The following is a 14522-nucleotide window of genomic DNA, read 5'->3' as shown; positions in this document are numbered from 1 at the left end:
TAATAGTATATAACGTTGTACGATAGTACGGAATAGTATAAAACGTTATACGTTAATACGTAATAGTATATATCGTTATAAGTTATATAGTAATAGTATATAGCGATATACGTTATATAGTAATAGTATATAACGTTATACGTTATATAATAATAGTATATAACGTTATACGTTATATAGTAATAGCATATAACGTTATACGTTATATAGTAATAGTATATAACGTTATACGTTATATAGTAATATTATATAACGTTATGCGTTATATAGTAATAGTATATAACGTTATACGTTATATAGTAATAGTATATAACGTTATACGTTATATAGTAATATTATATAACGTTATGCGTTATATAGTAATAGTATATAACGTTATACGATAGTACGGAATAGTATATATCGTTATACGTTATATAGTAATAGTATATAACGTTATACGTTATATAGTAATAGTATATAACGTTATACGTTATATAGTAATAGTATACAACGTTATACGTTATATAGTAATAGTATATAACGTTATATGTTAGTACGTAATAATATACAACGTTATACGTGATATGGCAATACTATATAACGTTATACGTTATATAGTAATACTATAGAACGTTATACGTTATATAGTAATAGTATATAACGTTATACGTTATATAGTAATAGTATATAACGTTATACGTTATATAGTAATATTATATAACGTTATGCGCTATATAGTAATAGTATATAACGTTATACGATAGTACGGAATAGTATATATCGTTATACGTTATATAGTAATAGCATATAACGTTATACGTTATATAGTAATAGTATATAACGTTATACGTTATATAGTAATATTATATAACGTTATGCGTTATATAGTAATAGTATATAACGTTATACGTTATATAGTAATAGTATACAACGTTATACGTTATATAGTAATAGTATATAACGTTATACGTTAGTACGTAATAATATACAACGTTATACGTGATATGGCAATACTATATAACGTTATACGTTATATAGTAATAGTATATAACGTTATACGTTATATAGTAATAGTATATAACGTTATACGTTATATAGTAATAGTATATAACGTTATACGTTATATAGTAATATTATATAACGTTATGCGTTATATAGTAATAGTATATAACGTTATACGATAGTACGGAATAGTATATATCGTTATACGTTATATAGTAATAGTATATAACGTTATACGTTATATAGTAATAGTATATAACGTTATACGTTATATAGTAATAGTATATAACGTTATGCGTTATATAGTAATAGTATATAACGTTATACGATAGTACATAATAGTATATATCGTTATACGTTATATAGTAATAGTATATAACGTTATACGTTATATAGTAATAGTATATAGCGTTATACGTTATATAGTAATAATATATAACGTTATACGCTATATAGTAATATTATATAACGTTATGCGTTATATAGTAATAGTATGTAACGTTACACGTTATATAGTAATAGTATATAACGTTATACATTATATAGTAATAGTATATAACGTTATACGTTATGTAGTGATAGTATATAACGTTATACGTTATATAGTAATAGTACATAACGTTATACGTTATATAGTAATAGTATATAACGTTATACGTTATATAGTAATAGTATATAACGTTATGCGTTATATACTAATAGTATATAACGCTATACGATAGTACGTAATAGTATATATCGTTATACGTTATATAGTAATAGTATATAACGTTATACGTTAGTACGTAATAATATACAACGTAATACGTGATATGGCAATACTATATAACGTTATACGTTATTACGTAATAGTATATAACGTTATACGTTATATAGTAATAGTATATAACGTTATACGTTATATAGTAATAGTATATAACGTTATACGTTATATAGTAATATTATATAACGTTATACGTTATATAGTAATAGTATATAACGTTATACGTTATATAGTAATAGTATATAACGTTATACGTTATACAGTAAAATTATATAACGTTATGCGTTATATAGTAATAGTATATAACGTTGTACGATAGTACGGAATAGTATATAACGTTATACGTTAATACGTAATAGTATATATCGTTATAAGTTATATAGTAATAGTATATAGCGATATACGTTATATAGTAATAGTATATAACGTTATACGTTATATAATAATAGTATATAACGTTATACGTTATATAGTAATAGTATATAACGTTATACGCTATATAGTAATATTATATAACGTTATGCGTTATATAGTAATAGTATGTAACGTTATACGTTATATAGTAATAGTATATAACGTTATACGTTATATAGTAATAGTATATAACGTTATACGTTATATAGTAATAGTATATAACGTTATACGTTATATAGTAATATTATATAACGTTATGCGTTATATAGTAATAGTATAGAACGTTATACGTTATATAGTAATAGTATATAACGTTATACGTTATATAGTAATAGTATATAACGTTGTACGTTAGTACGTAATAATGTACAACGTTGTACGTAATATGGCAATACTATATAACGTTATACGTTATTACGTAATAGTATATAACGTTATACGTTATTACGTAATAGTATATAACGTTATACGTTATTACGTAATAGTATATAACGTTATACGTTATATAGTAATAGTATATAACGTTATGCGTTATATAGTAATAGTATATAACGTTATACGTTATATAGTAATAGTATATAACGTTATACGTTATATAGTAATAGTATATAACGTTATACGATATAGTAATAGTATATAACGTTATACGTTACATAGTAATATTATATAACGTTATGCGTTATATAGTAATAGTATATAACGTTATACGTTATATAGTAATAGTATATAACGTTATGCGATATATAGTAATAATATATAACGTTATACGTTATATAGTAATAGTATATAACGTTATACGTTATATAGTAATAGTATATAACGTTATACGTTATACAGTAAAATTATATAACGTTATGCGTTATATAGTAATAGTATATAACGTTGTACGATAGTACGGAATAGTATATATCGTTATACGTTATATAGTAATAGTATATAACGTTATACGTTATATAGTAATAGTATATAACGTTATACGTTATATAGTAATAGTATATAACGTTATACGTTATATAGTAATAGTATATAACGTTATACGTTATATAGTAATAGTATATAACGTTATACGTTAGTAGGTAATAATATATAACGTTATACGTGATATGGCAATACTATATAACGTTATACGTTATTACGTAATAGTATATAACGTTATACGTTATATAGTAATAGTATATAACGTTATACGTTATATAGTAATATTATATAACGTTATGCGTTATATAGTAATAGTATATAACGTTATACGTTATATAGTAATAGTATATAACGTTATACGTTATATAGTAATATTATATAACGTTATACGTTATATAGTAATAGTATATATCGTTATACGTTATATAGTAATAGTATATAACGTTATACGTTATATAGTAATAGTATATAACGTTATACGTTATACAGTAAAATTATATAACGTTATGCGTTATATAGTAATAGTATATAACGTTGTACGATAGTACGGAATAGTATATAACGTTATACGTTAATACGTAATAGTATATATCGTTATAAGTTATATAGTAATAGTATATAGCGATATACGTTATATAGTAATAGTATATAACGTTATACGTTATATAATAATAGTATATAACGTTATACGTTATATAGTAATAGTATATAACGTTATACGTTATATAGTAATAGTATATAACGTTATACGTTATATAGTAATATTATATAACGTTATGCGTTATATAGTAATAGTATATAACGTTATACGTTATATAGTAATAGTATATAACGTTATACGTTATATAGTAATATTATATAACGTTATGCGTCATATAGTAATAGTATATAACGTTATGCGTTATATAGTAATAGTATATAACGTTATACGTTATATAGTAATAGTATATAACGTTATGCGTTATATAGTAATAATATATAACGTTATACGTTATATAGTAATAGTATATAACGTTATGCGTTATATAGTAATAGTATATAACGTTATACGTTAGTAGGTAATAATATATAACGTTATACGTGATATGGCAATACTATATAACGTTATACGTTATTACGTAATAGTATATAACGTTATACGTTATATAGTAATAGTATATAACGTTATACGGTATATAGTAATAGTATATAACGTTATACGTTATATAGTAATATTATATAACGTTATACGTTATTACGTAATAGTAAATAACGTTATACGTTATATAGTAATAGTATATAACGTTATACGTTATATAGTAATAGTATATAACGTTATACGATATAGTAATAGTATATAACGTTATACGTTATATAGTAATATTATATAACGTTATGCGTTATATAGTAATAGTATATAACGTTATACGTTATATAGTAATAGTATATAACGTTATACGTTATATAGTAATATTATGTAACGTTATACGTTATATAGTAATAGTATATAACGTTATACGTTATATAGTAATAGTATATAACGTTGTACGTTATACAGTAAAATTATATAACGTTATGCGTTATATAGTAATAGTATATAACGTTGTACGATAGTACGGAATAGTATATAACGTTATACGTTAATACGTAGTAGTATATATCGTTATAAGTTATATAGTAATAGTATATAGCGATATACGTTATATAGTAATAGTATATAACGTTATACGTTATATAATAATAGTATATAACGTTATACGTTATATAGTAATAGCATATAACGTTATACGTTATATAGTAATAGTATATAACGTTATACGTTATATAGTAATATTATATAACGTTATGCGTTATATAGTAATAGTATATAACGTTATACGTTATATAGTAATAGTATATAACGTTATACGTTATATAGTAATATTATATAACGTTATGCGTTATATAGTAATAGTATATAACGTTATACGATAGTACGGAATAGTATATATCGTTATACGTTATATAGTAATAGTATATAACGTTATACGTTATATAGTAATAGTATATAACGTTATACGTTATATAGTAATAGTATATAACGTTATACGTTATACAGTAAAATTATATAACGTTATGCGTTATATAGTAATAGTATATAACGTTGTACGATAGTACGGAATAGTATATACCGTTATACGTTATATAGTAATAGTATATAACGTTATACGTTATATAGTAATAGTATATAACGTTACACGTTATATAGTAATAGTATATAACGTTATACGTTATATAGTAATAGTATATAACGTTATACGTTAGTAGGTAATAATATATAACGTTATACGTGATATGGCAATACTATATAACGTTATACGTTATTACGTAATAGTATATAACGTTATACGTTATATAGTAATAGTATATAACGTTATACGGTATATAGTAGTAGTATATAACGTTATACGTTATATAGTAATAGTATATAACGTTATGCGTTATATAGTAATAGTATATAACGTTATACGTTATATAGTAATAGTATATAACGTTATGCGTTATATAGTAATAATATATAACGTTATACGTTATATAGTAATAGTATATAACGTTATACGTTATATAGTAATAGTATATAACGTTATACGTTATACAGTAAAATTATATAACGTTATGCGTTATATAGTAATAGTATATAACGTTGTACGATAGTACGGAATAGTATATATCGTTATACGTTATATAGTAATAGTATATAACGTTATACGTTATATAGTAATAGTATATAACGTTATACGTTATATAGTAATAGTATATAACGTTATACGTTATATAGTAATAGTATGTCGGAGATGCAGGGACATCGAGCCTTTCTTTTGGAAGATTTCTCAATACTTGGGCTCGGGGTGACATAACTGGTCGCCGAACGTAGCCACGGTCACGGGATGAACGAAATGTTTTACAAAGGAGGTTCCAGTGTTAAGGGATACGCTGTATAAACAATCAAGTCTTGATCAGGAGCAATGCTGGTTTATGTGGAACTGCCTAGTTACGGCGCTTGGGAGTTTGTTGATATTCCCGATCGATATGTATTTGATATATGTAACTGTATCTGTCTTTTATTTTGCAATCTCCTTGGAGAGTTTACTGTCATCGTCTTGGAGTGTGTCTTAGAGAAACCCTGTGCCAGAGTGAACGTGTCAGTGTGCTATCAAAAATATATTAAAACGTACAGAAAGTTTCCCGTTGACCGTGGATTCGTTACAGAACCCAAGAATATTATTTAAAGCATTTGTTTACTTATTATTTGATATCTTAGTTAACCGATAAACTAACTTTGTAAAGAAATATAATTTTATGTAAATACAACCTTTATTGAACATCATGATGGCAAATGCTAACGAAGAATCGTCTCGCGCTCGAAATCCAAACGACAATTCGACATCAGAAGTGGGATACGTGCCGTTTATTACTATGCAAGAGCATTTGACTGTCATGCGAGAGTTGATTCAGACGCTAGTGCAAAAACCGAAAGAAGAACCAAAAAAATTATCGCTTCCGCGCTTTAATCCTGAAATTGCGGGTTCTGACTCAGCTGCATGGTGTGCAGTTGTTAATTTGTATATGAAAGAGAATCCTTTACAAGGCAGTGCGTTGTTTTCTGCTTTAAGTTGCGCACTGGAAGGATCGGCAGCACAATGGCTTACGCAGGTGCTAGTAGGTAGAGAAGTTACCTGGACAAAATTTAAAGACCTTTTTATTGCGCGTTTTGGTGGTAGAGAAACAGCAACTTCGGCGTTAATGAAAATGTCCAACGAAAAACCGCTGAAGGATGAAACCTTGGGAGCATTTGGAATTCGTCTTCGCTCTCTCTTGAAAGCGAGGTGGGAAAATTCAACTATGGCTGAGGTGATCAATGCTTCTGTCCTTTTCCAATTGGCTTCGCAAGATCAACGAATTGAGCGAATAGCACTTACGACTGATATCAAGACAGAGGATCAATTTCTAAGTGAAATGAGAGCATTCTCCTTTGCGAAGAAGAGGTCAGTGTCTTCGTTGGATAACTCTACTGCGGCTCCTGAAGCAAAACGATATAAGATTTCTGATTTCTACCGAAACAAATGTCATTACTGTGGTAACTACGGTCATAAAGTAGTGGATTGTCAGAGAAGAATAAAATTTGGAAAGCAGAAAAACATACAGAACTCAGAGGAAAGGCGATCAGCTACATCATCAAAAGTGACATGCTTTAAGTGTCGCGAGGAGGGACATATTGCGCCTTATTGTCCGCTGTTGCGGAAGGGGAAAAATAACAGTAGTACACCAAAGGGTAGCAATGATTATAATAATGAGCGTCGGGTCGACTTCTGTGTTACGGAAACTTCAATGGGTAGATTAACTCATCTGGGTGAGTCGTTTCCATTTTATTTTGATTCTGGAGCAGAGTGTTCGCTGATTAAAGAATCTGTGGCTTTGAAATTTTCCGGTAAAAGAGAGACGAATGTAGTAGTGATGCGAGGAATAGGAAATACTACCATTAAGAGTACTTTACAAATTTTGTCTGTTGTGTGTATTAACGAATTTACGTTGGAGATAGTTTTCCATGTCCTTGCTGATAAATATTTAAAATATGACATAATGATTGGTCGTGAAATTTTGAGCCGGGGTTTTGATATAAAAATCACTCAAAATAGTGTTGCTATTAGTAGAACAAAAGTAATTAATGTGTGTAATAAAGACACTAAAAATGAGATTAATATTAATGATGTTGATACTGAAGTTATAGGAGAAGATAAAAGCCGATTAATTTTTGTTCTTGAAAAATTTAAAGATTCATTTATTACGGGTTTTCCTCGTGTTCGTGTGAATACGGGCCAAATGGAGATACGATTGATTGATCCTAATGTCACAGTACAAAGAAGTCCTTATAGACTTAGTGAGGAAGAGCGTAGGCTTGTTCGTGAAAGAATAAACAAATTAATGGAAGCAGAAATTATTCGGCCCAGTAATTCTCCTTTTGCCAGCCCTATGTTACTTGTTAAAAAGAAAGATGGCTCAGATAGATTATGTGTAGACTACCGGGAGTTAAATAAAAATACGGTTGCGGATCGGTATCCTCTACCACTTATTGCAGATCAGATTGCGAGATTGAGACAGGCTAAATACTTTATAAGTCTGGATATGGCTAGTGGTTTCCACCAAATCCCTATTCATCCTAATTCGACAGAGTTTACAGCGTTTGTTACCCCAGATGGACAATACGAGTATGTGACAATGCCGTTTGGGTTGAAAAATGCTCCATCTGTTTTCCAAAGAGCCATTTTCAAAGCTTTAGGTGAACTTGCTTATTCGTATGTTATTGTATATTTAGACGATGTTTTGATTATTGCTGATACGATAGATCAAGCTTTAAAAAGATTGGATATTGTGTTGAAAACTCTTGTGGAAGCTGGTTTTTCTTTTAACTTCGGAAAATGCTCTTTCCTTAAAACAACAGTACTCTATTTAGGATATGTAATTCATAACGGGGAGGTACGCCCCAACCCGGGAAAGATACAAGCTTTGAGTTCTTTACCCCCTCCAACGACAGTCACACAGCTTAGACAGTTCATTGGACTGGCTTCTTACTTCCGAAAATTTGTTCCAAAATTTTCACAAATAATGAAGCCTTTATATGCACTCACTTCTAGTAATAAGAACATAAATTGGACAGATAGGCACGAAAGCATAAGACAAAAGGTAATTTCTATATTGACTGATGCGCCAGTGTTGATTATATTTGATCCAAAATATCCAATAGAGTTACATACTGATGCAAGTATGGATGGATATGGGGCTATTCTTATGCAAAAGGTGGAAGGTAAGAACAGAGTAGTAGAATATTTTAGCAAAAGAACTAGCCCTGCGGAATCTAGGTACCATTCATATGAATTAGAGACGTTGGCGGTAGTGAACGCTGTTAAGCATTTCCGACACTATTTACACGGACGAGAATTTCTTGTTGTAACAGATTGTAATTCTTTAAAAGCATCAAGTAAAAAGGTGAATTTAAATGATAGAGTACACAGGTGGTGGGCTTATCTACAAACCTTCAATTTTGACATTGTATATCGAGAAGGTAAACGTATGACTCACGTAGATTTCTTTTCACGAAACCCCATAGATATAGAACGTATTAAAAATAATAAAATTAAAGAAAAAGAGATTAATTTGACTGAAATTTCTGAAGGATGGTTGTTAGTGGAGCAACGTCGTGATCCTCAAATTTTGGAGATTGTAACAAAGTTGCAAAATGACGAACTCACAGAAGACATCGCGAGTACATATGAATTACGGTCTGGTACTCTTTATCGTAAGATACAAAGGAAAGGCAAGACTCTCTGTTTACCTATAGTTCCTAGAGGTTTTAGATGGTCCGTTATCAACCATGTGCATCAATCAATTATGCACTTAGGTTGGGATAAAACGCTTGAGAAGTTGTACGAGTATTACTGGTTCGAAGGAATGGCGAAATATGTTCGCAAATTCGTAGAGAACTGTCATGCTTGTCAGGTTTCTAAAGCAAGTTCGGGCAAACCACAAGCCGAACTCCACCCTATACCTAAGACCAGCATACCTTGGAATACGGTGCACATGGACATAACGGGTAAGTTGAGTGGAAAAAGTGATTTAAAGGAATATGTCATTGTTTTGATTGATGCTTTTACAAAATTTGTGTATTTATATCATACTCGTAAAATAGATTCTTCTAATATAGTAAAGGCGCTTAAGTCAGCAATATTTTTATTCGGCAGTCCTTGCCGAGTTATAGCGGATCAGGGTAGATGTTTTACTGGTAAAGAATTTCAGGATTTTTGTCAAAGTAAACATATTAAACTTCACTTAATAGCTACCGGTGTTAGTAGGGCCAATGGTCAGGTGGAGCGTGTCATGGGAACCTTGAAAAACATGTTTACAACTGTGGAAACGACTGGTCGATCTTGGCAAGAGGCGATTGGTGAAATACAATTGGCTTTAAATTGCACCACCAATCGTGTGACTAAATCAAGTCCTTTGGAATTACTAATTGGGAAAACAGCAAGACCTTATGGTTTATTGCTTCCCGATGACTTTGTAGAAAAGGAAGTAGATATCTCCAATGTAAGACAGCAGGCTATACAAAACATAGAGTCAAACGCTAAATATGATAAGGAAAGATTTGATAGAACTAAGGCAAAAAAAGTTAAATTTAATCTTGGAGACTTTGTATTACGTAAAAATGAAGAGAGAAATCAAACAAAATTAGATCCTAAGTACAGGGGTCCATTTATAATAGCAGAGATTTTGGAAGGAGATAGATATATTTTAAAAACGATGGATGGCAAACGGTCGTATAAGTACAGTCATGATAAGTTAAGGAAAATGCCAGATGGTTGTATTCCTGCTGAATTGGATGTGTGTAATGATGATATTGGCAACGACAGTGACGATTGAGGTACAGTGATTGAGAAGGAATGTTTTGATCATAACATTTCACACACGCCCAATGTGGTGTTGTGAAGTAATTTGGTGTTTCACACACGCCCAATGTGGTGTTGTGAAGTAATTTGGTGTTTCACACACGCCCAATGTGGTGTTGTGAAGTAATTTGGTGTTTCACACACGCCCAATGTGGTGTTGTGAAGTAATTTGGTGTTTCACACACGCCCAGTGTGGTGTTGTGAAGTAATTTGGTGTTTCACACACGCCCAATGTGGTGTTGTGAAGTAATTTGATGTTTCACACACGCCCAATGTGGTGTTGTGAAGTAATTTGGTGTTTCACACACGCCCAGTGTGGTGTTGTGATATAATTTGGTATATTCATGTATAAGAGTAGTACTGTGATGTGTTCTGGTGAGAGGTTCAGAAGTCTAATGACTGGAGGATCAGAGGATGCAACTAAATAACAGTTTTGGAGAAAGACATTGTAATATGACAGATTGTTGTTTATGTTTGTTAACAAATATTTAGTAAGAATCTTTGTTGTTGTGGTGGACCCTTGGCTTATTAGAATGTTTTGTTAAATTGTAAAAGATGTTAAATTGAGTCTAATGTTAAGAAAACCGAATATTTTAGATGCACCCGAGGACGGGTGATTGTCAGGATGGCCGTGTCGGAGATGCAGAGACATCGAGCCTTTCTTTTGGAAGATTTCTCAATACTTGGGCTCGGGGTGACATAACTGGTCGCCGAACGTAGCCACGGTCACGGGATGAACGAAATGTTTGACAAAGGAGGTTCCAGTGTTAAGGGATACGCTGTATAAACAATCAAGTCTTGATCAGGAGCAATGCTGGTTTATGTGGAACTGCCTAGTTACGGCGCTTGGGAATTTGTTGATATTCCCGATCGATATGTATTTGATATATGTAACTGTATCTGTCTTTTATTTTGCAATCTCCTTGGAGAGTTTACTGTCATCGTCTTGGAGTGTGTCTTAGAGAAACCCTGTGCCAGAGTGAACGTGTCAGTGTGCTATCAAAAATATATTAAAACGTACAGAAAGTTTCCCGTTGACCGTGGATTCGTTACAGAACCCAAGAATATTATTTAAAGCATTTGTTTACTTATTATTTGATATCTTAGTTAACCGATAAACTAACTTTGTAAAGAAATATAATTTTATGTAAATACAACCTTTATTGAACATCATGATGGCAAATGCTAACGAAGAATCGTCTCGCGCTCGAAATCCAAACGACAATTCGACAAGTATATAACGTTATACGTTATATAGTAATAGTATATAACGTTATACGTTAGTAGGTAATAATATATAACGTTATACGTGATATGGCAATACTATATAACGTTATACGTTATTACGTAATAGTATATAACGTTATACGTTATATAGTAATAGTATATAACGTTATATCGTTATATAGTAATATTATATAACGTTATGCGTTATATAGTAATAGTATATAACGTTATACGTTATATAGTAATAGTATATAACGTTATACGTTATATAGTAATATTATATAACGTTATACGTTATATAGTAATAGTATATATCGTTATACGTTATATAGTAATAGTATATAACGTTATACGTTATATAGTAATAGTATATAACGTTATACGTTATACAGTAAAATTATATAACGTTATACGTTATATAGTGATAGTATATAACGTTATACGTTATATAGTAATAGTATATAACGTTATACGTTATATAGTAATAGTATATAACGTTATACGTTATATAGTAATAGTATATAACGTTATACGCTATATAGTAATATTATATAACGTTATGCGTTATATAGTAATAGTATGTAACGTTATACGTTATATAGTAATAGTATATAACGTTATACGTTATATAGTAATAGTATATAACGTTATACGTTATATAGTAATAGTATATAACGTTATACGTTATATAGTAATAGTATATAACGTTATGCGTTATATACTAATAGTATATAACGCTATACGATAGTACGTAATAGTATATATCGTTATACGTTATATAGTAATAGTATATAACGTTATACGTTAGTACGTAATAATATACAACGTTATACGTGATATGGCAGTACTATATAACGTTATACGTTATTACGTAATAGTATATAACGTTATACGTTGTTACGTAATAGTATATAACGTTATACGTTATATAGTAATATTATATAACGTTATGCGTTATGTAGTAATAGTATATAACGTTATACGTTATATAGTAATAGTATATAACGTTATACGTTATATAGTAATAGTATATAACGTTATACGATATAGTAATAGTATATAACGTTATACGTTATATAGTAATATTATATAACGTTATGCGTTATATAGTAATAGTATATAACGTTATACGATAGTACAGAATAGTATATATCGTTATACGTTATATAGTAATAGTATATCACGTTATACGTTAGTACGTAATAATATACAACGTTATACGTGATATGGCAATACTATATAACGTTATACGTTATTACGTAATAGTATATAACGTTATACGTTATATAGTAATAGTATATAACGTTATACGTTATATAGTAACAGTATATAACGTTATACGTTATATAGTAATAGTATATAACGTTATACGATATAGTAATAGTATATAACGTTATACGTTATATAGTAATATTATATAACGTTATGCGTTATATAGTAATAGTATATAACGTTATACGTTATATAGTAATAGTATATAACGTTATACGTTATATAGTAATAGTATATAACGTTATACGATAGTACAGAATAGTATATATCGTTATACGTTATATAGTAATAGTATATATCGTTATACGTTATATAGTAATAGTATATAACGTTATACGTTATATAGTAATAGTATATAACGTTATACGTTATACAGTAAAATTATATAACGTTATGCGTTATATAGTAATAGTATATAACGTTGTACGATAGTACGGAATAGTATATAACGTTATACGTTAATACGTAATAGTATATATCGTTATAAGTTATATAGTAATAGTATATAGCGATATACGTTATATAGTAATAGTATATAACGTTATACGTTATATAATAATAGTATATAACGTTATACGTTATATAGTAATAGTATATAACGTTATGCGTTATATAGTAATAGTATATAACGTTATACGTTATATAGTAATATTATATAACGTTATGCGTTATATAGTAATAGTATATAACGTTATACGTTATATAGTAATAGTATATAACGTTATACGTTATATAGTAATATTATATAACGTTATGCGTCATATAGTAATAGTATATAACGTTATGCGTTATATAGTAATAGTATATAACGTTATACGTTATATAGTAATAGTATATAACGTTATGCGTTATATAGTAATAATATATAACGTTATACGTTATATAGTAATATTATATAACGTTATGCGTCATATAGTAATAGTATATAACGTTATGCGTTATATAGTAATAGTATATAACGTTATACGTTATATAGTAATAGTATATAACGTTATGCGTTATATAGTAATAATATATAACGTTATACGTTATATAGTAATAGTATATAACGTTATGCGTTATATAGTAATAGTATATAACGTTATACGTTATATAGTAATAGTATATAACGTTATACGTTATGTAGTAATAGTATATAACGTTATACGTTATATAGTAATAGTATATAACGTTATACGTTATATAGTAATAGTATATAACGTTATACGTTATACAGTAAAATTATATAACGTTATGCGTTATATAGTAATAGTATATAACGTTGTACGATAGTACGGAATAGTATATAACGTTATACGTTATATAGTAATAGTATATAACGTTATACGTTATATAGTAATAGTATATAACGTTATACGTTATATAGTAATAGTATATAACGTTATACGTTATATAGTAATAGTATATAACGTTATACGTTAGTAGGTAATAATATATAACGTTATACGTGATATGGCAATACTATATAACGTTATACGTTATTA

The sequence above is a fragment of the Bombus terrestris genome, chromosome 3 (assembly GCF_910591885.1).
Source record: "Bombus terrestris chromosome 3, iyBomTerr1.2, whole genome shotgun sequence".
NCBI classification, from domain to species: domain Eukaryota; kingdom Metazoa; phylum Arthropoda; class Insecta; order Hymenoptera; family Apidae; genus Bombus; species Bombus terrestris.
Note: the sequence above shows the minus strand (reverse complement) of the source record.